Raw genomic sequence first — 24746 nt, 5'->3', positions numbered from 1 at the left:
TTACACTCTGCTGTGCTGCCCCCTCACTGCAGCTTCGTCCCCTCCACCATCCCATTTCCTTCTCCGGCCAATTTCAGCCACGTTTCACATCTAGTGATTTCACAACCGTCCTCTTTTCTCGTGCAATCGCTGGCTCCAATTGCCAACACCTTGTTTGCGTGGTAAAAGACAGGGCGACATGTGGCTTTGGGAATTCAAGAGTGGCAAGTTGGGAAAATCCTGCTTTGTTGGATTTTTAGCTGTGGGCCCGGGCGGGAAGAAGGGGATGGAGTATCAGACATCCTCCCCCCACCTCCATGATGCTCACTGAGGAGGGAACATGCTTGACAGTTCAGTTCGCTCTTTAATTTCACAGAAAGAGGAGCCCTCAGAAGTCGGTCAATCACTTGGGGAAGAAAGAAACAAGTCTGGCTTCTAATCAATGGCTGTTCCAGCCTCTTCCATCAGAGGCTTGACCTGTCATTTTCTATTGTCTGGAGTTAATGAGTCAGTTTGACTCCCTTGGATGAAGAGAATTCGCTTAACTCTGGGAACCGCTCTCTCCTTGATAACGTTGCTCTGTATGGTTCTCGGAGTGCTTACAACTATGATGGCTGTCATTTACCGAGTATCTGCTACATGTTGGCCGCGCATCAAGGACTCTGCACGTCTTAGCTCTTCTGAGCTTCTGATCTTCACGTCAACTCTAAGAGACAGGCTCTACCGGCTTCTGGCCCCACCACTCACCAGCTGGAAGGCTTTCAGCCTCTCCGTGCCTCTGTTTTCTCATCTGTAAAATGGGGATAGAAATAGAACCCTCCTCATAGAGTTGTTGTCAAGAGGCAATGAGTACTTTTTGTAAAGTGCTTAGAACAGTACCTGGCACGTATAACTTCTCTAAATGTTTGCTCCTTTTATTATCATCCCCATTTTACAAGCAAGGAGTCTGAGGTTTGTGGGGGTTAAGGAGCCGGGCTGAGGCTCAGAAGTTGGCAGCAACAGAGCTGGACTTAACCCTGTCTGTTTGGCTCCAAAGCTAAGTTCTTAGAATTGGACCAGGAAAGGGGAAGGGAGGGATGAAGGAGCCATGGATGCACTGTGGGAATGACAGAACAGGCTCTCACACAACAGGTCAAGAGCAAGACCCCCAGCAGTCGGTCTGCACCCAACTGAGGGCTCTCGCCCAGAGGGGGAAGCCCCCACCCCAGGGTAGGGCGACAAAAAGGGCTGGCACAAACTCTAGTTTGGCATGGAGGCTCTCCTGGACACTTCAACCTTCCTGGCTTCATCCTCAGGTGCCCCACGCCTTCCTACCACCCCACACTCACACCCACAGTGGACCAGCATCTATACTCAGACCCAGCAGGCTTCCGAGCTCCATGTCTGTTCGTACATACCCTCCATTCCATCTGAATTGCTTTCCTCTCCCCAATCCCCACCTCCCTCCCACCCTCTGAAACTCAGCTCAGGAGTCACCTCCTCCAGGAGGCCTTCCATGACCACTACCACCCTCAGCTGGACTAGGCCCCTCCCTGGGGCTGCCACGGTGCTTCGCTCCTTATCTCTCCAGGTTGAAATTGCCCTATAATTACAATTCCAGATTGCAATTGTCTGTCTCCCCCACGGGCCCTGGAACTCCTCCAAGGGCTCATAGTAGGTGCTCATAGTAGGAAACATAGTAGGAACATAGAAGGAAATGTTCTTGGATGAATGAATGAATGAATGCGTTCTTATGGGATGGGCCTATCTGGGTGCCCTTCTGTGTGAAAGGGAGATTTCACCAATTCTGTGGCTCCATACAGATCATGAAACCCATAAGCAGGTAAAGTCTCCCAGGGAAATACACTGACACATAGTAGGTAGACTCAACCACACCTAAAAAGAGAATGGGCTGCCTCCTCAGGAAACAAGCTTCCCGAGACTGGGGGTATCCAAGCAGAAGGAACACTTGTCATAGTTAATTTTGGAATTACTTAAGTGATGGCTGATGTTCCAGTGGTTTCCGTCTATACTCAATTGAATCTAAATCTTCTGAGACAACCTTAAGGATGATGAGGATGTTGATGGGGATGATAGCCATCACTTAGGAGGCACCTGTATGCTCTGTGGTGGGCCCTCTACACGTAGAGCAATCACCAGCCCTGCTTCCTACACAATGCACAACTGCAAATGTGTACAAAAATTGAATAATCAGTTCCTATGTTGAGGGAGGGAAGGATCATCTTTGTAGACAATCTTTAATTAAACCTCATTTTTCTGATGCAATCTCCAACCATATATTTCTGGCATTTTCATCGATGTTCTTCTTTTTTATTCTTTCATTTCACAATTGAGTGACAGGCAGAAAGCTAAGCCCAAAGATCTTCCAGCTAAGTTAAAGATCTACTGGGCTGGGTGGTTTTTATGATTTTATCTTCTTTTTATTTTCTCTTTTTGGCTAAGTTGTATTTAGTTTATGAGACTCATGCTTCTTTACCAGTAGGATCAGCACTTCTTCATTCTGCTTGGTTTTATACAGTAATCGCAGAAATGCAATAAAATATTAAAGTCCTTGGCACAAACACTGCAGTGTAGACAAAAGGTGGAGACCCTCGTGGAGAGGAATTGCTTCCAGGAGGCATCATTACAGATGCTAAGATGGCCTTGCATCAGCTGATGACCAAAAACCCAAACCCACATAGAAGAGGCAGTGTATGGGCATCAGTGTAAATGCCCCCAAAGCACGGTTTGTCCCAAAGATGGATTTGTGAAAACCACAAGCAATTGTATTGTTCTTATACTCATTTGTCTGATGGGATGTTGTAGCTCAGAGCAGCCAAGTAACTCACCCAAAGTCACACAGGGAATGAGAAGCAGAGCTGGGACATGAATTGAGTGGACTCCAGCACCTGTGTTTACTAAAAATAAATGATGTTTATTGAGTGCTTACCATGTGCTCAGCACTAGTGTAAGCACTGTTTGTCTCACTTAATCCTCATCACAACCCCAGGAGGAATGCCCCCATCTTACAGATGAGGAAACTGAGATGCAGACAGATTGAATGACTTGCCCGCGGTCACTCAGCTTCAAGTAGTGGAGATGGACTTTGAACCTGGAGAGCCTGGCCTCGAAGCCTCTTTCTCTCTTAAGTGCCTCTCGAGATGCATCAGCCAGCCAAAATCTCAGACCAGACCCAGAGCATAAAGTGCTCCCGGCTCTCAGAATAAGGGCTGAGGATGTGGCTGAGGGAAACCAAGTGCCCCAGGGCTGGAGTCACTGGAGGAGCTGGTGTTCACCTGCAGGGAAGCAGCCCCACCATCAAAGGCTTGTGTTTGAGAAGCCAACCTTGAAGCAAAAGGACATCTGAGCCAGGGCCAGACTGCTTTTCTAAGGAGCACTGCTCTGAGAAACCCCTTCTGGGAATGCTTCTTATGCACGCCCCATTCTCATGAGGGGCTGTCAGGCCTCAAAGAGCTGAATCAGGAACTTAATTTAATGCTGCAGAGAGCGGTGCTGTGTGGGTCTCTCCAGGCTCGACTCTAATAGCATTTGTGCTTTGACCAGCAAAGCACAAGATGCAAACCATTGGCCTCTCCTGCAGGAAAAGGAACAAGGGCTTGGAAGTTGGGAGATCTCGGATCAAGCTGGGACTTTGCTACCAACCCACTGTGTGACCTGGGGCAAGTTACTTAACCTCCTTGAGCCTCAGGATTCTTTGCACATTGAGGGCAATGAATCAGGGTTTCTCTAAGTTCCCTGCTGCCTCCAACACAGAGAAGGAAATACACATCAGGAACTGGCTTGAGCGTCCCTCAGCACATTGAGCCTCAAACCTGTATGACTGGGACCCGAGTGGGAGGGAATCCTGAGAAAGACAAACAGTGCCCTGCAGGCGAGTCCACAGAAGTCTCTCACTATAGTAGTGACCGCGCAGTTACCCGAACCGCCCTCAATATCTGATCAATTCCGTGGAATGATCCACTTCAGCTGGTTGTCTTATTGTTAATCGATGCCACTTACTGAATACCCTACTGCATGCTAATCATTTTCCTCTCCACAAAAATCCCAGGAGACAGGTAAAAATTAGGCCCATCAGAAAAATGAGGAGACTAGGCTCAACAAGGTCAACATGCCTACGGGCACGTGGATAATGAGTAGCACAGTGGGGACTAGATCCCAAGTTTGCATGACCCGGAGTCTATGATCTTTCCGCCACTTCTCCTTGATTCTCAGATGGTCTTGGTCTGGCAAACCAAAGCTCTAGAACAGCTCATATGTTTAGTATTCATTGAACAGATTTCCCCTGAGCACCTGTTATGGGCCAGATGCCATGTGAGACATTAAAGATACAACAGTAATAAAGACAAACCAGAATCCTTGGGTTCACAGTACCTTGATTGCTCCCACAAGGAGTGACAATGAATTTCCAGGAAGGTACAATCGTGCTTTGAATGCAAACGAGACATTGACAGCCACACGTGGGAAGCATTCGCTTCCATTCCCATAAAAGAAGACCCTTGGTTGGTGACGGTAAATGTGTCAGGGGTGGAACAGAAGAAAATTGTGTTCCAACAACATCCATAGATTTACAGCAAAATGGAAAATGTTCCTGAATGTGGAGGTGCTGAAGATATGAAATTGAAATTAAACCACAAACACAAATCATCTCTGAGTTTCAGAGAAGTTTGAGGGTTGTTTGCATAAAATTTACCTGGAAGATGGGTAAGATGAGGCTGAAGTAGAGAAATGTGTGTCTTTACCTGCTAGTCCAGAGTTTTCATCTCAAAAGAGTGCAGAACCTAAGAGTGAATATTTTGGGTGCTTATTATGTTGAATATTTTGCTCATTCATTCAACAGACACTTATTATATTGGGAAAAGGAATAAATAAGACCAGATCTCAATACTAAAGAAGCTCAGAAATGGAAGGGGGTGGGGAAGGACATATATTCTGTAATGATAATACCTACAACACTATAATGCTGTAAGGCGGTGGGCTCCAAAATCAAGAAGCAATTCATTCCTGCCTAGCAGAAGCCTATAAGTTTTCCTGGAGGTAGAGACACAGGAAATGGGTCTTGAGGGTGAATACAAGGGTGTCAGGGCCAAGAGAGAGAGAAAGAGTGATCTAGACAAAGGAAATCAAAGATGCAAGGATGGGAAGGCATGTTCAGAAATTAAAGAGAGTCGGGATGGTGTGTGGGGAATGTAGAGATGGGATAGATTAGGGTTTCTCAGCCTCAGCACTGCTGATGTTTGGGGATGCATCATTCTCTGTTGTGGGAGCTGTCCTGGGCATTATAAGATGTTTTACAGCACCACTGGTCTCCACCCACTGGATGCCAACTGCACACACACACACACACACACACACACACACCCCAGTTGTGACAATCAAAAGTGTCTCCAGACATTGCCAAATGTCCTCTGGGAGAAAAAAATCACCCCTAGTTGAGAACCACTGAACTAGAAGCATTAACAGACTGGAGTGGAGAATGACTTCAAGGTCACATGATGAAGTTTAGACATCAGAGTGCCATCAACATTGTTTATTAAGCAGAGTATAGAGACCGTTTTTATTCTTTAGGATGATCTGTCTGTCCACAGTTGGGAGGATGGATGGGGTGTGAAGAGACTGATGGCGGGAAAATGGACCTCGCTGGCATGGTTCAGACAAGGCATGATGAACCAAGGTCATGGCAGCAGGAATAAAAGAAGAACTTTGATTCGAGGGACTTTTATAACATAGAATCCACAGGACTGGGGAAAAGAGGATGAGGACTTAACGGGACCACCTTGATTGTATATCTGAGGAGAGCTGTCTTAAAAGCAATATGCAAAGTAGCAAACTAAAGTTTGTAGTTGCATTACCTAAAAATACTAATGTTTTGCACACCACTTAAGCAACCATACAGTCATTCAACAAACATTTGCTAAGTGCCTACCACATGCCAGGTCCTGAAATTTAGAACTAATAACAATAACACTCGTGCCAGGTGCAGTACTAATAAGCATTTGACATGGGTTATCTCAATAGACCGGGAGGGTTTGCATGTTATTACAAACGTTAATGTTTGTAACCATTATCCCTATTTTAAAGAGGAGAAATCTGGTTCTTACGGAAGTTAAGTAGCTTGTTAGTAAATACGACAGCCAGGGTTTGTTTCTCCTCGAGGTTCGTATGTTTAACAAACTCTCTACCAATTTCTTCCAAAGTTTCTAGAAAACAAAGGACACTCCTTAATCCTAGTTTACAAGGCCAGCGTAAGGGGAGGGGAGATGGGAGAGGAGGAGCAGAGAAGAGGAGAGGAACTTTTATTCCACTTGAGCATTTACAGGGCAGAAATTCACACACATTGCAGCGCCGGATCCTCTCACAGCACCTGTGAGGACAGGACTTTGCTATCAGCCTCCATTGATTATCCCGGCTCCACGGTAATGCCTGTTTTGTTTCTCTGTTTCCTCTCGAACTACAGCTTCTATTCTGCATTAAAACCTCTTGCCCAGTGACCTGCCTCTTGGAGCAGCCCACAGGCTGCCCGGGGGTCCCTCACAGGTCAGGGAAGAGGAAGACCAAGCCACCCCGCGAGGAGCTGCATGTCTCCTCTGTGAGAGGCCCTGAGGCCCCTGGCAAGATGCTACCTGGTGGCGGGCTAAGATGGGAGTATCGGGTCATTTAAAAGAAGACAAAATAGAATGAGATGCCGGCAATGATGCTCCCTGTCCTGCTCCTACAAGATCCTTCACTATCTCGCCCCGTTCACCTCGCCAACCCTTTCTGATGCCTCCCTAACCCCTCTTCCTGTGTCCTTCCCCAGATGTGCCATATCTCCCTCTGCCTTCAGGCTTTTTTACATTTGGTCTGTGGTGCCTCGAGGTCCCTCCCTACTACCCACCCCTCCGACCCCAGCCTCTTCACCCTGCCCCCTCTGCTCGCCTGTCAGGTCTAAGATCACACACCACCTCCTCCAGGCAGTCTTCCCCACTGCCCAAACCCGGGTTGGGACTCTGCTCTGTGCCCTCAGAGAACGCTGTGTTCCCCTCATGGCAGTGCTTAGCACACTATTTTATAATTGTCTAGCTACTTGTGTGTCTCCCCCGTTAGACAAGGGATCAGCAAACCACAGCTGGGGGTAAATCTGTTTTGGTAAATAAAGCTTTATCGAACACAGCCATGCCCACTTCTACATAATACCTAAGACTGCTTTGGCACCCACAACAGCAGGACTGAATAGCGGCGACAGAGACCACCTGGCCTGCAAAGCCTGAAATATTCACTGTCTGGCCCTTTGAGGAAAGTTTGCTGACCGTTGCACTAGACTGTGGGCTCCCAGGGTGAGAACTCTGTCTCCTCCTGTGTTGCCATCAGCACCTGGTGCCGAGCCTGGAAGATAGAAGGAGTGAAATGAATATTTGATGAATGGATGGATGAGTGAATGTTGAATGCATTTAAGCGTCAAGTTCTGTGACAGTGTGACACCACTAGCACAAAGAGACACCTTTGGCAACATAGTGTCAAACCCTAAGAAATAGTCTGATCGTCTGAAGCAAAATCAGCCTAGAAACATAAACACACACACACACACACACGCACGCACACAAACACACACCCCTGGCCTCTCAGCAAAATGAATAGCTGATAGCTGGTGTGTTGGGTCCTGACTTGTAGGAGAGGCCACACAAAGAGAGGTCTGATTAAAGTAACTTCCTGCTATGAGTTCCTATGATTTTTCCCTAAATGTTTTTTTTTTCTCCAATGTTTTGAACAAGAACAATCAGTAGTTGAATTAAACCTGAATTTCATCAGCCTAAAAATTTGAGTGGAATAATCCAGAATTTTGTCAAGGCTTGGAAGGAGGGGAAAGGCGAGTAGAGCATATGATCTGTAAAGAGTCAGCATGGCCTCAGCTCCATGGTAACACCCCCAAAAATAAAGCTTTGCCCCACTTGTCCAGCCGATAAACTGAGACTCCTCTTTCAGGAGCCAGTTCATATGTCTTTGCCTCCTTGAAGCCTTCTCTGACCATCTCCCTAAATAGCCCTTCCTCTTCCAAACTCTAATGGCACTCGGCTCCTCCCAGTATTACAGTCACTTCTCAGAGTTGCTTGCATATCTGGTCACAGCGCTGGGACTCTGAGCTCCCTGAAGAGTTCTTTCTCCTCTCCACTCCCAGGTACATAGTAGGTGCTCAATAAATGTTTATGGAATGGTTGAAAGAATAAATGAATAAGGCAGAGAGGGAAAGAGGAAGTGGTTGAAACAAATGAGTGAATGCATGGATGTGTGGACCAGTGGGTGAGTGAATGCATGAGTGGAGAAATGAATGGACAGGTGGATGAATGGATGGATGGATGGATGGATGGATGGGAAGATAGATGGATGGATGGATGGATGGATGGGAGGATGGATGGAAGGATGGATGGATGGATGGATGGATGGATGGATGGATGGATGGATGGGAAGATGGATGGATGGATGGATGGATGGATGGATGGATGGATCAGGGGTGGATGGATGGATGGGATGATGGATGGAAGGATGGATGGATGGATGGTTGGATGGATGGGGGGGTGGATGGATGGATGGATGGATGGATGGATGGATAGACTGGGTTGGGTTGGGTTGGGCTGGGTTGAAGTGTCTGGACTGAAGTTATGAAGGAAGTGAATGATACCCTCAGAACTCTCAACAGCTTGTCCTACAGAGGACTGTCCCACTCACCTACCCCCCCACACACACCTCAGGCTTCTCTCCTCCAGGTTTAATGGTTCCAGGCCCTAGAGTGTTTCTTCCTAGCTCTCTCAGTGCATTTCTCCATCATTTCTCATTCCTCTTCTCTAGAGGCTACCCCAGCTCTCCCTGACTCACCAAGTCAGCTTTGCCCAAGGATCCAAGATGGCAAAGGGGACTTTGTTCATGGGAAGCAAGCAGATGGCTAGCTTCCAGCCCCCGAGGAGGACTGGAGCGAGGCCACCTGCTCGCCCCCGATGCGTCTAATTAGAGCAGATGCTTTTCTTGGTGCCTTACAGAGCTTGGTTCTCCTCCCCCACCCCCTTCCCCCGGAGCAAAACAGTAGAGCCATGAAGCAAAGTGGGCTCTCTTGGGGACAAGGTTGCAGGTGCCTACCTCTGAAGCTCCTTTCTTGTCCTCTAATCATCTTTCAGTTCCAGATGCAACTGACCCAAAGAGCCCCCTTTCTCAGGAGCAACCCCTGAAACCTCAGTACTCTGGGAAACACAGACTGAAAACCTTTGCTCTGGCTGGAGAGCACCACTTTGAAGATGGGAAGACTGAGGACCAGAGAGGGGAAGTGACATCCCCAGGGTCACCCAGGAAGTCAGTGGGGACTGGGAGTTGGAGCCCAGACTTCCCCCTTCACAGGCCAATATATGTCACCACTACACCGCCTTAACATGTCAAATTTTGCATAACCCCCTTCGAGACCCCTGAATAACACGTAACATCACATCCAAAGGAAGTGCCCCATTTCAAGCTCATTTCACATTCTGCATGGGTTGGAGCTGATTAGAATTCTGATTGTGATGCTGGAATCATTTTTATTTCTAAGCTTCAGTAATTTAGTATCAGGTGGGCATTAGTCAACAGAGACTTAAAAGAAATTGTAAGCAAATCATTACAGAAAGGAAAGTTCTCCCCCACACACGCACGCACACACAAATCTTTCTTTCATTAGCTTTAACTAGGTTGACCCAGATTGATCTGGAAAATTTTCCAGACCCAGAATGAATTTCTCCTTTATGATTGTTAAAATTATGAGGTTTTCAGAGAATGGGACCCTAGAGATAAATCAAGTGAAGGAGTGGCTTCGGGTCTCCTCCAGCAACAGCAGGTGGACAGAGACCTTGATTAAAATCAGAGACAACAGCCAAAGCCAGTGTTGTCAAGTCAAACGAGCATGCCATTTGGATCTCATTTCTGTCCCTCTCTAGCTGTGTTACCTTGGTGACTTACTCACCTTCTCTGAGCCTCCACTTCCAATCCTGCACACATGCACCACCTCCCAGTTCAATCTTTGCTAAAGTAGCTGGGAGATTTTTCTAAAACATAAATCGATCCAGACACCTGTCTGATTAAAAGCCTTCAACACCTTCCCATTTAATTTAGAATAAAACCCACATTCCATAATGTGTCCAGCGAGGACCTCCACGACCTGACTTTTGCCTTATATGGTTATGTGTTAGGATTGCATTTGGCTACGTGTAACAGAAACGTAAGTATATTTGGGTAACCAAACAGGGGTTTGGTTACCCAGGGGTAACCACACAACAAGAAGTCCAGGAGTAGTCCAGAGAAGCTCAAAATACCCTTGGAGACCCAGGCATCTTCTGTCCAGACCCAGGCTGGTCTGCCATCCTCAGAAAATAGGAAGCCTCGTGGTCACAAGATGGCTGCTCCACCTCTAGGCTTTGTGTCCAAGTTCCAGGCAAGAAGAAGGGAAAAAAGCAAGGAAGAAAAGAAAAGGCGCATGCCAGTTGAGTCTGTCCCTTTTTAATCAGGAAAGTGATAACTTTTCTTTAGATTGCTACTTATAAGTCATTGGCTAAAACTATGTCTAGTGGTAGTTTCAAGGGATTCTGGGAAGCCAAGTCTTCTTATATGGGCACTTGGCCTCCTGGACAAAATCAGGCTTTATTGATTACGAAGAAAGTGGGGGCTCAATATTGGGCAGGCAGCCAGCAGCACCTGCCATCCAGCTCCCATTCTCACTCACAACATGCCCATGGTAGGCAGAATCCTAAGATGGGCCCCAAGATCTCTGCCCCCTGATGCTCACAGCCCGTACAATCTCCTCCCTTTGAGGATGGGTGGGACTTGTCATAGCCAATAGAATATAGCAACAGTGAAGAGACTTTTGCTGATGTAATTAAGGTCCCAAATCAGTTGATTTTGAGTTAATCAAAGGGGAGATTGTCCCGAGTGGGCCTGACTTAATCAGGTGAAAGCCCTTAAAAGAGGGACAGAGGTCTCCCTGAGCTGAGAGAGCCTCCTCGCTGGCTTGATAAAGTAGATAGTCAGATCGAGGAAGCCCATATGGCAAAGGGGTGCAGGGGGACTCTAGGAACCTCAGACTCTAGGACTTGAAAGCTGCCTCTAGCCAACAGCCAGCAAAAAGCTAGGGCCCTCAGTCAGGCATCCCTAAGGAAATAGATCCTGCCAACAACCTGAAGGAGGTTGGAAGCAGGTCCTTCCCCAGGTGGGCTTTGAGAGGACAATGCCATCTGGCTGACACCCTGATGACAGCCTGCGAGGCCCTGAGCAGAGAGAGGACCCAGCTGAGCCGCGATCAAATCCTTCTGCGCGATAACACACATGCATGTAGTTCTAAGATGCCATGATTGTGGCAATTTGTCGGGAAGCAATAGACAACGAACACAGTGCCAAACACACGGGTCCCCTTTCTGCCACCTGGTTATGACGACTCCTTCCCCCCTCAGCACCTTCATCCTCATCGTCTGTTCTCACCTTCTCCGCTCCCTGCCAGGAGCACTCTTTCTTCAGCTCCCTGCAGAGCCAGCGCCTCCTTCAGGCCCCAGCTCACAGCCCCTCACCGGAGATCCCTTCCTTGCCGTCCTGTCTAACCAGACTGCATCACTCTCTCTGCCTCACGCTGCTTCACAGAACCTACAACCATCTAAAATCACCTTTTTTTATTTATTTGCTTCCTTGAAGTTGTCTGTCTCCCCCACTAGAAGGTCAACTCCGTGAGAGAAGAGACTCTGCTCTATTCCTCACGGCCTCCACTGCGTGCAGAACAGCGCCAGGCACGTGGTAAGCTCAGAAAAAATAACCCTCTCTCCGCATACGTGGACTCCTGGAGAAGCTCCGAGGCGGCTTGAAAACAGGATTCCACAAGCCACTTCAGCACAACACGCTTGTGGACGCTCCGTGAAAGCAGCGGAGGGCACTCCTGGCCCTTTGCTCTCCCGCAGCCTCCCCCGTCTTCCGCACGTCCAGGTCTGTGGTCCTCCAGAGCCGCGGTCGCTTCCTATTCCCTCCCTCACACACTCACCCTGTTAGAGTCAGTGTTTAACAGTAGGCTGCTGTCTCACAAGAGCAGAGATTTTTTTGGCTAATGTCTAGTGTAAATAGAAGATATGCTAGAAATATAAACTCAGCTTCCTTGTTCATAGACAGCCATCTTCTCGCTGTGTCCTCACATGGCAGGAGGGACAAGGCGGCTCTGTGGGGTCTCTTTTATAAGGGCACTAATCCCATTCTTGAAGGCTCCATCCTCACGACCTAATCACCTCCCCCCTACCCCACCTCCTAACACCATCCCGTTATGGGGTAAGTTTCAAAATAAGAATTTTGGAGGAGACACAAACATTCAGTCTATGGCAGCATATTTAACAAAACTACATCTCCGAAACAAAGGCAAAATAAGGGCATTTTCAGAAGAACAAAAACTAAAAGCTTTAAGCAGCAGTATCCCAACTAAAAAACTTCTTGTAGGATCTAGTTCAGGAAGAATGAACATGATCCCGGATAGGAAGGTCTGAGATGCGAGAAGGAACGGCAAGGTGGGCAGACAGGTAAACATGTAGATAAAGCTAGATAGTCAGTGTATTCATAAAGTGAAAATACTCATCTCATCAGTAGGTTTAATGAAAAGACAGAACTAATATCCCAGGAAACAAGAGCATGTAAATTAGCAGGGAGATGACATGGGTTAAAATATTCCACGGTCATCGTATGCTCCGCAGGGCAGGGAGGTGGTGAAGTCACGATATTTACATAAAGATTATGAAGCTTCATGGGCATAGTAAAATTTCAAAGACTACCATTTAAAGAGTAAAAACAGAGGCTGTAACTTTCATCCTAGGAGAGAGAAAAAAGTAATAAGAAAAAAATCTTAATTTTTACAGGCCAGAAAGAAAAATTATATATATATATTTATATATCATATATGTTATATTTATATATAAATATAAAAAGCAAGGCAAATGAAATTCAAAAAAATTAAGATGAAAGAAACAAGTCCAAATATATTAATGTTCACAATGAATGTAAATGGAATAACCACCCCAATAAAAGAGACTATCAGATTGGTGTGGGAAAAAAATCCAGCTACATGCTATTTACAAAAACAAAAACAAGCTAAAATATAGAAAGACTGAAAGTAAAGGGATGGAAGAAGATGCGCCGATCAAATACTAGCCGAATAAAGGTGAGGTGGACATATTAGTAACAGGCAAAATGGTCTTTAATTAAAAAAAAAAATGACTAGGAAAGAGAGGGTCACCACGGAATGACAGAACATTCACTTTTCCTGGAAGATACAATTCTAAGAGGACAGGCACCTAATCAAACAACTTCACAACATATCTTGCAGGGGCTTCCTCCGTCTTCTGCAGGAAGGACCTCGGCTGGCCGCAGGTCCGACGAGGACAGGGAGAAATGACTGTGGGTGTCCAGGTCGCATCTGGATGCCGTGTCCCCAGCCCGTGAAAAAGATCCAGGGAATGAGCAGCCTTCCTCATCTCTCCAGCTACAGGAGTCTCTCTTCTTCCCAGGAGGAAGAAGGAGCTCAGATCAAAGCCGCATCCCACCCTCCCTAGAGAGGGCAGGCGTGTGAGGATGAGTTCGTGCTTTATGGGTTGGGGCTGGAGCACAGAAAAGATAAAGGAGCAGTTCTCATCAAGGCAGAAGTCCTGACTTTGTTAAACTCAACATTTCTCTAATTTTTTCTTAACACCTTAAGAGCTGCAGAATTTTGGTAAACAGCGACCTGATCCTATCCTTTCATTTCAAAGACGAGGAAACAGACAGCACAGGGAGGGGTGCAGCTTGCCCTAAGTCACACAAGTAACGTATCTGTATGTGCATATAATCATTAATATTCACACCGTGACCCAAGAGAGATTTTGAAAACAAATGAATCTAAATGTTAAAATGGCAAATTCTCCCTGAATAAAGAAAAAAGCCTTTATCCAAGAGCCCCGCTAAATTAAAAAACGCACTCCCCTAGGTCTGCTTTCCCTCCGCAAAGGGCCAGCAAAAAGGAAAGCGGTGACATGCGTGCACGGCATTAAAATGTCACATAGCTGCTGACTCTGGTAATTCATCACCAATCTGAAAGCATTACATATGGGAAGAGCAAAAATCTAATTCCAGCTCATTTCCATAAGAATTGATCTAAGAGTTCACTACATAAAGTAATTTTTACTAACACAATTTTGAACGGTCCTCAAATGAGGATTAGAATCTTTCCCATGATGGCTGAAACCGATAAGGAGAAATTTCCATACAGATAACACCTGCTAAGTTGCAGACTCCTTGCATTCAATTTAACAATTGCTTTATGTTTGTTTGCTTAATGTTGGAGATGAAGTTTAGAGAGGACTGGGAAACGAGTTTGGGGTTATTTTAAAAGGGGATCGAAAATCCAGGTTCATTTGTCTCCAAGAGCTGTATGACCTTAGTCATGTAACTTTGCTTCTCTGAGCCTCTATTTCTTCATCTATGAGCATATCTATATCTCACGTGATAATCTAATAAGGAAATGGAGGTAAAGGACTTAGAATAGGTTAAAGTTCTTGATGAAAGGTAGCTTTTAAAAAGCTCTCCAAACCCCCTTTGACTAGTCTGTTTTATCAAGATAATAATACCTACCCGGCCAGGTATCCTTAAAGATTAAAAGAATGAAGGTGTGTGGAATGCAATTACTGTTAGATCCAAACCCCACCCCTTGGGTGGGCTTGAGTGACCGCCTCCAAGGTCCAGATCCCCTCAACCTCGTGTCAGATTGGGGGGGCTCAGAGAGCTGGACCCAGAGACACCCAATTCTCAAGCAGAGGAAATCATTCTTCCATCTCTCATTTAAACAGCCTTTCTGGACTCAAAGAGCAGATCTCCAGACAAATTCAGAGGTTCTCAACCTTGGCTGCTCATCGGGATCATCAGGGGTGGGAGTGGAGTGCTTTTATAAACCCCAGTGCACAGCCTGCCCCCAAAACCAATTAAAACAGAATCTCTGGGCCTGGGACCCAGATGTTAGTGTCTTTAAAAGCTCCCAGGTGATTCCAGTGAGCGAACAAGGTTGCAAACCAGAGCTAATGGGTGGGAGAGAGGAGAAACTGGAAGATGCAAAATTGATGGATGGGTTTTCCCGACACTTGCCCCGAAATTTCTGCTAGCAACTTGAAGGTAACGTAAGTAAGAGGTAAAGGAACCAGGGTTTTTTCCCAAAACACTTTCCAATAACAAGGTAATGGGGAGTTCTGGAAAACTGGACTTTCTAGTTAGCACACAGGTCAGAAAACTCTCTTCAGATGGTAAAAAAAGGCCTGACTTCAGTACCTGCCTTGGTCAATAAAATAGCACATTTAACACCAGATGTGAAAGAGGAAAGGCATTTGGACGCTGGGGACCGCCCATGGTTCTATGTTCATGGCGGGGGGAGGAGGGCAAGGCAGGATGTGGAGGGAGGGGGGCCTTACAGCTCTGCTGCGGGTTTGAGGACATTGGGAAGCCTTGGAATGTTTTAAGCAGATGAGTGATGTAGTCAGATCGACATTTCTGGAAACTCACTATCACTACAGAATAAAGAACGGATTGGATGGACTGTGGCCAGAGGCAGGAAGACCGGTTAGGAGCTGACAAGTGGATTTAAGGTTAGAAATTTCTAGGACAGGGGTTCTGGCACCTTAGTGTGCCTCAGAATCCCATGGGGTGAAGGGGGGGGCTTGTTAAAACACAGATTCCCAGACCTCTCTCCCCATGTTTCTGATTCAGTAGTTCTGCAGTCGAACCTGAGATTCTGCATTTCTAACAATTCCCCGGTGAGGCCGATGCTGCTGGTCCAAGAACTTTGAGAACTGCTGCTGTGGGTGGTAGTGATGTTGGAAGTGAGTGGGAGGGTATTTGCAAAGAAGCTTCATAGTTCTAGGCTGGTGGTTCTAGGTCGAGGTTTAATGCTGGCTGCACATTAAAACCACCCAGAGAGCCTGGGCCCCACCTCATCTCCCTAGACTGACTCAAGTGGTCTGGGGTAAGGCCAAGACGAGAGCATTCCAAAGCCCCCATGTGATTCTAGGGTGAAATCAGAGGTGAGAACCAACCCTTGCTACTCAAAATCTGGTCCGTGGACCAGCAGTATGGGCCTCATCCAAGAGCGTGTTAGAAATGCAGAGTCTTGGGCTTCCTTCTAACAAGGGCTTCGGGTGATCCATATTGCACATGAAAGTTAGAGAAGCACTGACATAAACAGCATCTGGCCTGAAATGGAATTCCAGAAGCAGCTAGAAACATGGGGGAGATGGAGTCTCCCAGAGTGACAACCCAGAAATGGACCAGGGGGAGAGAAGTTCATTCATTTATTCAGATGAACTCTAATGACCCGCACCGTGTGCCCAGCGCTGTGCTAAGAGCTGCAGAAACAGGAGGCAGGCACCTGGCCTCAGGCCATCAAGACACGACGACAGTGAAACGAGAGCTGTTACCTGGAAGCTCTAGAGGTACTTCTGGTCAGCGGCCTGGGTCAACAATTCATGAGCTTCCTGAGAGCAAGGACGTCACCCCAGCACACGACCAGCTTCTCCAGAGATGCCGGCTGAAGGAACACCGAATGCGGCTGCTTCGAGCTAGACCTTCCGAGGTGGGAAGGATCACTGCAGGCAGAAATGGGTGAGGTCCCAGAAGATGCAACAGGCTGGGGTGGGCAAGGGACCAACAGCATGCAGTGCCGTCTGGCAGACCTAGGACAGACAGTGGCAAATTTTTTCTGAAAAGGGCTGGATAGTAAATATTTTAGGTTTTGTCTCTGTTGCGACTACTCGACTCCGCCCTCGTAACATGAAAGCCACCACAGACAACGCGTAACAAACAGGAGTGCTGTGTGCACATCAGATTTCATCGACAATGACAGGCTGCGGGCTGGATGCGGCCCCCAGGCTACGGTGTGCCGGCCCCTGAGCTGGAGCAAGAGGAAGAAGCTGAGACGGAGGCGCGAGGGTGAATCAGAGCTCATTAGAAGGCCACAGAAGGCTGTGGCTGCCAAGCAAAGGAGAGCAGACCTCGAATCAACAGTGGGCACTCGTGTAGGATTTTGGACGGTAGAGTGAGTGATCAGAAGCCAGCTTGGAGAGTAATTTGGCAGCAGTGTGTGAGAGGAGATCAGGAGCTGGGGGAGAGCAGATGGGTGCAGGGGGACAGTCAGGGGACGTGGGGATGGTTCCCAAGAGAGCTGGATGAAACAGAACCAGAGTGAGGGGTTGCAGAGGAAGCCTGGCATGTGAGAGACGCTTCGGTGGCCAATCCACAGGGCTGAGGGTGGGAAGGACAAGGCAGGAGTCACAGACAAAGTCTGTTTCTCGTCACTGGGGACACTGGGGTGATGAGGAGGATGCTGTGGCCAGAGACAGGGGAGCCAGTAGGGTGTGCGGGCCAGTGGGGCCCCTGCTCTGTGGGCTCAGGGAAGCACGTGGAGCACAGCTGGACCCACTGCAGTATGTCACCTGTCACACCTGAGCAGCAGGCAGCTGCAGAAGACGTTCCAGAAAAGCAAGAGAAAAGGTTCAGATGCAGGGTCTGCCTGAGGGCTGCTGCTGAAAGATGCAAATCTGGGAGATGGAACTCACCCAGGCCAGGCGAATCCCCACTCCCCGGGGCCAGAAGGTGCCTCAGAGCAGCGCTCCTCACACTGATATGCAGGAAGCCCCCTGAGATGCTGTGAAGGAGGATTCTGGCTCCATGCGTTGGACCAGGGACCCAGCACTGCATTTCTAACAAGCACCGTGTTGCCCATGCTGCCCGCCCAGGACCACGCTCTGCGAAGTGAGGCCTTGCCGATCATTCCCACCTCCTCCTGTCGTCTCCCAAACTAGGACGGTGAGGCCCATTAAATTACTATCTGTTGAGTGGTGTTGAGTGCCAGACCCTAAGGATACTAAGGAAACAGCAAAAGTAGCTCACATTGGAATCCTCGTCATGCGGCAGGCACTGTTCTGAGAAATTCACATCGTGACTCATCTACTCCTCCCTGCGGGCATTGAGGTGGGTCCCACTAATCCCCCATACGGTTAGTGACCTGAGGACAAGGCAGCCACACTCCAGAGCCAACACTCCATCCCTGAGCCTCAGAGAGGGAGGCAGCCAGCCACCCACGGCAGGACCAAGAGTCCCAAATTGGTGCATTTTGCATGCACCCATGGCAGGCCCGTGAGTTCTAAATTGGTGCATTTCCCTCCAATCTAGGCCACCTCTCCCGGAAAATTCAAAACTTCCAACTCTAACGTTGAACCCAGGGCAAAATGAACCTGCCTAGTCCGGCGGGGTGGGGGGCACACGCCTCCCGCAGGGACAACACGCGGCTCAGACAATTCTTTAGTTTGCTTCTGGGACCCTAAGATGGCCCTTAGGCGAGATACTTCCGCGGAGCTCCTGCAATGCAAATAAATGCCCCACATAAAAGGGAAATAGTTCAGCGGAGAATTTTGTGGCTGCTGCGTATTTTATGGGCATCCTTTTCGGAAGCGGCTCTTTGTTACGGTCCCGGGGCGCGGTCCCCGCCGCGCGTTGCGATGCTGCCACCTAGTGGGCACGGGGAAAGCTGCTGCGGAAGTCGAGGCGTCCAAACCCGAAACGACGGGGAGGGTGCATCCTGTTAACACGAGTCTGGGCGGCGGCTGTGTTTAGCTGGGTCTCTCCTTCTGTGCCACTTTCATCATGAAAACCGACTCTCTAGACCCAAAAAAAGCTGCGACGTGCTCTGCAAAAGCTGTTCAGGGCCAATTTTAGCTGCATTTCTTGGAATTTGGGCTCCCGGGAGGGAGGAGGGATGTGCGGTTCCCAGGAAGTCGGGCATCTTCTTGGAACCTGGAGGCCGGTTCTGGCCGTGAGAGGTGTGACATCACAGACCCGTCTGGCTTCCAGCTTCTGCACCAGGCCCTGCAAGGGAACATAAATTTGGGGGGTTTGAAGGCAGCAGCTACTGTGTCTTGGGAGCTTTACCAGGTACTATTAAGAGCTTTCTTTACATGGACCATGTCACTGATGCCTCAAAATAACCCTAAGAAGAAACGTAGAAATACACCCATTTTACAGATGAGGAGACTGAGGCTTGGAATAGTTAAGTGACTTGGCCAAGGCGTAGAGCTGGTAACTAGCTGAACCATTATTTGAATTGTAGAGTCTGTGTGTTAGTCCAAAACCCAAACAAAGCAATGGATCAAGAGCTGAAAGTCCTGGGTTCATCCATACTCTGTTGCCAAGTCACTGGACACTGGAGAACTGCAAAGGCACATCATTGCCCTCCTGTGGTCCACCCCAGCCGGCTAGCTGTAGGGAGAAACGCTGCAGAGAAGGAGTTTGAGGCTTGCTGTGATTGATTAGTGATGTCTGCCCTGGGCCTTCCTTGGGGAAGAGCACACACAGAGACACATACACGTATACACATAAGCACACACACACACAGAGATGCACACATGTACACACCTATGCAAACACACACACACACTCAGAGACACATGGAAATACATATACACACATAGACTCAGAGACACACAGATATATACACACATACACACATGTACACACACACACAGAGACACACATACACATGGAGACACACATCAAGGCTCATTACATAAGCTGCTGAGGACAAAGGAGCCCCAATTCACATCGCCTGGATGATGACTCCACACACTTTGGAGTGCATTCTCCCTCCTGCACAGTTTTATGTCCATTCTCCCTGCAAATAAGACCCCCAAGTTAAAAAAAAAAAAAAAACGTGTATTTATGACCCACTCCTAGCACTTCAGTGATGACACCAGCTTCTCACATCACCATGGAAACCGTGCCACCCCCCCCCAGCACTTGCTGTTCAAAAACATTCAATAATCTCAAAGTGACATTGATACTTTCCAGACAAGTGACCCTAATTTTGAGCGCAGTCCCAAGGACTCCTTGAGGAGAGAACGCGGAATGACTTTGCTGGCCGCAGCGTGAGTCATCAGGAAGAGAAGGCCATGTTGTCAACCCATGTGCCTCTGGGTTCCCGTTTTTTAATGCCGCGGGCGGTCCTGCCTGTGGAAGAAGGAAAGATGCCCCCAAGGAAACAATCACCTTGTAGCCTTTGTAATAAGCGCCTTGCTTTATATTCTCAACAAACGCCTGTGAAAACATACAAGGGAGTTCTGTTTTATTTTCCGTTCCTGATCAGTTACAGCATTTCATGTTATAAAATGGGCCTCGAGAATAAATTCTTGATTGATAACATGGTGCTTTCAAGAAATATGAGTGCTCTGAGCTCAGAGAAGTATAAGTAACCAGCCTAAGATCACAGAGGAGAGCCAGCATTTGACCCCAAGTCTGACCCCAAGGCCCCCACTCCACGACTCTCCCTTTCCGTTAAACCTAATGCAAGACCCTTACCTCTTTCTTCATGTCCTTGAGAGGCCAGACCCCAAACTCTACTCCCCATTCGTCCAAACCGATTGCACTTCCCTGTGTATTCATTTCCTGGGGCCACCATAACAAAGTACCACAAACTGAGCGGTTTAAACCACAGAAATTGATTGTCTCGCAGTTCTGGGGGCCAGAAGACTGAGAACAAGGTGTCGGCAGGGTTGGTTCCTTCTGAGGGCTGCGAGGAGGAATCTGTTCCAGGCCCCTCTCCCAGCTTCTGGTGGTTTGCTGGCCATCTTGGTGTTCTTGACTTGTAGACGCAGCACCCCGAGCTCTGCCTCTGTTTTCCCATGGCTAGGACCGGGGTCCTGAGGTACTCAGTGGCTGGCAAAGGCCTTCATGGGGCCCCAGTCCAAGCGACCTCCCAGGAAGGGGGCCCTGCTGGCAGCAAAGGGAAAACCCCAAGGACACGTAAACTAGGCTCTTGGAGATTCAACTTCCAACGCTACGAAGTCTCCTGATGCAGGTTGATGAGGTGGCTTGAAATAGCTGGAACCTGAGAAGTAACCTGGTGGCTCTGCGAGAGAAGAGCATTGAAAGTCTGCTCTCTGTCTCTCTCACTCTTGTCCATTCACCACACGCGCACACAGACTGCCACTGCCCGCTCTCTGCCAGCAGTTCTCAACCAAGGTGTGGCTTGTTGCAAGCAGCTGTGAGGTGTATCACAAGTAATCTATTGCTAATAATAAAGTGCCAAATGCTGCAAAAATGCGTCGGAGTAGAGTCAAGGTTATTCCTATGAAACACCAGTCTCGCTCATTGCATTCTGATCAGGTTTCTTCAGTGGGAGTGGAAAGGAGGGAATTGACAGCCAGAGGATGGATGGGGTGTGTCCACACGCGATGGAATGGAACGCCTGGGGCAGCCTCTCTGTACCCCGTGCCCTATGAGACACGTACAGGCACGTCAAGCTCTCTTCTCTGTAACATACACAGATGCACGTACCGGGGGTAGATCCTGGGGGAGGAAGAGGTTCACACAGCCAATAGAGATCAGGAAAGATTCCCAGTGTCACTGGTGATCAGAAATGCAAATTAGAAAGAGGAGGCACCGTTAGTCATCCATCCCATTGATAAAACACGTTGCATTGGATCCTAACAGGTACTGGGAAGGGTGGGAGGGTGGAAAGAGGAGTTCTGCCAAACGTGGCAGAGAGGAGTGTCATTGATACGACCATTATGGGGGCATCACAGATCTGGAAGCTGTGACCTTCCTGACTTCAATTGCAACAACTCTCCCCCTCACTCACTCTGCCCCAAAGTCTCCTTTAATTCACCAGGCATGTTCCTGCCGCAGGGCCTTTGCACCTGCTCTTCCTGCTGCCTGGAATGCTCTTCCCCCAGTTTTCTGTAGGGCTTATTCCCTTTAAGTCTCTAGTCACATGTCAGACATGTCCCTAGCCACACATTAACTCCCATATACACGCTCTTTCCCTCTCTCTCTCTGTCCCTCTTCCCTGCCTTCTCTTTTTCAATGGCACCCACAAATCACCAAATATACATATGTTTGACATATTTCTTTGTTTATTGTCCGCCTCCCCTCAACACTACACCCCCAAAGAACGTCAGCTCTAAGAGGGCAAAGATTTTGTGACTTAATTGTGTCTGCTGTGTCGCCAAAGCCTGAAACAGGCCTCGTCCAGAGGGCAATATATATTTGTTGAATGAATTAAGATTTTAAGCACAGATAACTTTGAGTCCTCTTTTAAGAACCATCTGTATTCGTTTTCTACTGCTGCGTAACAAATACCAACTTAAAACAGCACCCACTATTGGCTCACACTCCACAGGCCAGAAGTTCAGCCCAGAGTGGCTGAGTCCCTGCTCAGGCTGAAGGCAAGGTGTCAGCTGCTGTGCTCTTATCTGGAGCCCAGGATCCTCTTCCACGCTTATTCCTGTTACTAGCAGAATTCAATTCCTTGTGGTTGTAGGACTGAAGTCCCCAATTCCTTGCTGGTTGTCAATCGAGAGGCTCTCTCAGCTTCTAGAAGCCACTCACGTGCCTCTTCACATAGACTCTCCATCTTCAGGCCAGTAGCAGCGTGTCAGACCTTCTCATGCTTCAGATCTTGCCCGCATCCTCTTCTGCTCCCAGACAGAGAAAACTCGCTACTTTTAGAGGGCTCGTGTGATCGATTAGGGCCCACCTGGATCACCTGCAAATCTGAAGTTAACTGACTGGGGACTTGAATTACACCTGCAACATCGCTTCCTGGCTGTACCTAGATCAGTGTGTGAAGGAGCAGGGGATGGGAATCCTGGGGGCATCTTTGGGATTCTGCCTACCACACCATTCTAGAGAAACACTCGACAGTGTGCGCTGGGAGATAGAGACATGCATGTATGTTGCAGAACTGTTTATAACAGAAAAACATGGGAACAACCTCCACGTCCGTCAGGAGGAAACTAGTTGAATAAGCTACAGTACAGCCGTGCTATGGAATACTGCACAGTCGTGAAAAAGAATGAGACAGAGTTCCTGGGCACATTTTCACCCACAGAACCTGCACAGTGGAGGATCTTCTCCCAGGGTCAGGAGCACAGCCTTGGAGAAAGGCTGCCTGAGAGAGTCTCCACTTCCTCACTTCCTAGCTGAGTGAGCTGGGCAATTTTTAAAACCTTTCTGTGTTGGTTTCCTCATCTGTAAAAAGGAGATGATAATAATAGTGTGACCCCACAGGGGCTGTGTGGATTAATTCAGATAATGCACACAAAGTGCTTAGTGTTGGAACAGAGTGGAGGCTGCACAGACAGCAGCTCTCATCATCTCTACATTATTATTCTCATCATCCTTACTGTTATTTCAGATGTGCCTATGGGGTCCCTTTATTCTGCATGACACATGCCAGTGTGCCAGGATGTAGCATTTCTGTACATCCAGATCTGACACTTTTACTCTGCTGTAGATAGAGATAGGGGATGTTTTTGCTCTGTTGTTTCTACCGATCAGGCAAGTGTCACTGTTGGTGACATACACAGCAATCAGGCACTTTGCTATTTTCAGACGAGGGTTTTTGGATGTTATGTACGTTGTTAGGAGATGTGTGTGTTTACTCCTCGCCATCCATGCAGACCTGGCATGTTTCTGTTGGTTCCATATGCTTGGCTCATGTCGCCGCCGTATACAGTGATGCAATCTCAGAAGAGACTGGAAAAGACTGAGAAACGACTATGTGATGAGGAGATTCCCTGGACACAGGACTTTCAGGTTTAAAATGAAGAAAGTTCCAGGCCAACAGGGCAAGTTGGTCACCCCCAACACAACCCAGGCCAGTGTTCTCCAAACACCACTCATTCGTACCCCACATGCATAACTACTTAGGAGCACGGACTCTGGAGTCGGGGGTCTGGGTTCAAATCCCAGCTCAACCACTTCCTGGCCATGTGGCTTTGACAGGATGTATAAGTCTCTGTGCCTCCGTTTGCTCGATTGTGAGGGGGGCTAAAAATAGAACCAACCTCAATGGTTGTGAGGATGAAATGAGTTAATAAATAAGAAGCACTTAGAATAATGCCTGGCCCATAATAAGCACTCAATAAACCTTTGCAGTTATTGTTATTATTGCATCTGCCACCACCTCTATTATCGATTTAAAGATTTTTTATATCTACACACTCTGAAAAAGCTTAAATGCATTTATTGTAAAATGAAATTGCACATCGCTACCCTGATCGGAAGCCAGTGCTGTTGGCCGTAAAGAGAAGGTAAGCGTAAAGAGAAATGCATAACTATTAACAAGTAGAAGCGGCTCAGGCCCCACCTATGGGCTGCGACACCCTTGGGAAACCCTTGTTCTGTAGATGTGGAAGTAGGCTCAGAGACAGGGACGGAGGAGAGGAGGGAGAATCGGGGCTCAGAACGGATTGATGACAGGTCTGTGGACTCCAATCCAGATCTAAACACATCACACCGTGCCCTAGGGCCATTACCAAGCGCCATTAGGAGCCAGTAATTTCCCAGGCTTAGCCTTTCATAAAGCAGGTCTCTAAGATGTCTCTACTCTGTTCTCACCTAATTTGGTCATCAGCAGGCAGGTCAGGGTTACGATTAGGGCAACTCACTGCACGGGCTCTGCCCTATAGGCACCTCTCTGAGCCTCAGTGGACTCTATCTGCAAAATGGGCATCATAACACCGCCTCTCAGGGTTACTAAGAGAACCAGATGGGATGAAGGTAACTTTCAAACCATTGGAGAAATATGCGTGCTCACCATCTGGCCTTTTCAAATATCAAGAATTATTTTGTGGAAGCTTTTCATCACTCGAATGGAAACATCTCATTTCCTTAGCCTCAACTGCCTGGATGAACCATGAAGGATATATAATCAGAAAGCCCTTTAGAAGCCCAAGGATGAAGTGATG

The sequence above is a fragment of the Ceratotherium simum genome, chromosome 26 (assembly GCF_057802395.1).
Source record: "Ceratotherium simum simum isolate JZ-2026a chromosome 26, ASM5780239v1, whole genome shotgun sequence".
Taxonomy (NCBI): Eukaryota; Metazoa; Chordata; class Mammalia; order Perissodactyla; family Rhinocerotidae; genus Ceratotherium; species Ceratotherium simum.
The sequence above is the reverse complement of the archived record's forward strand: the minus strand, read 5'-3'. Positions refer to the sequence as shown.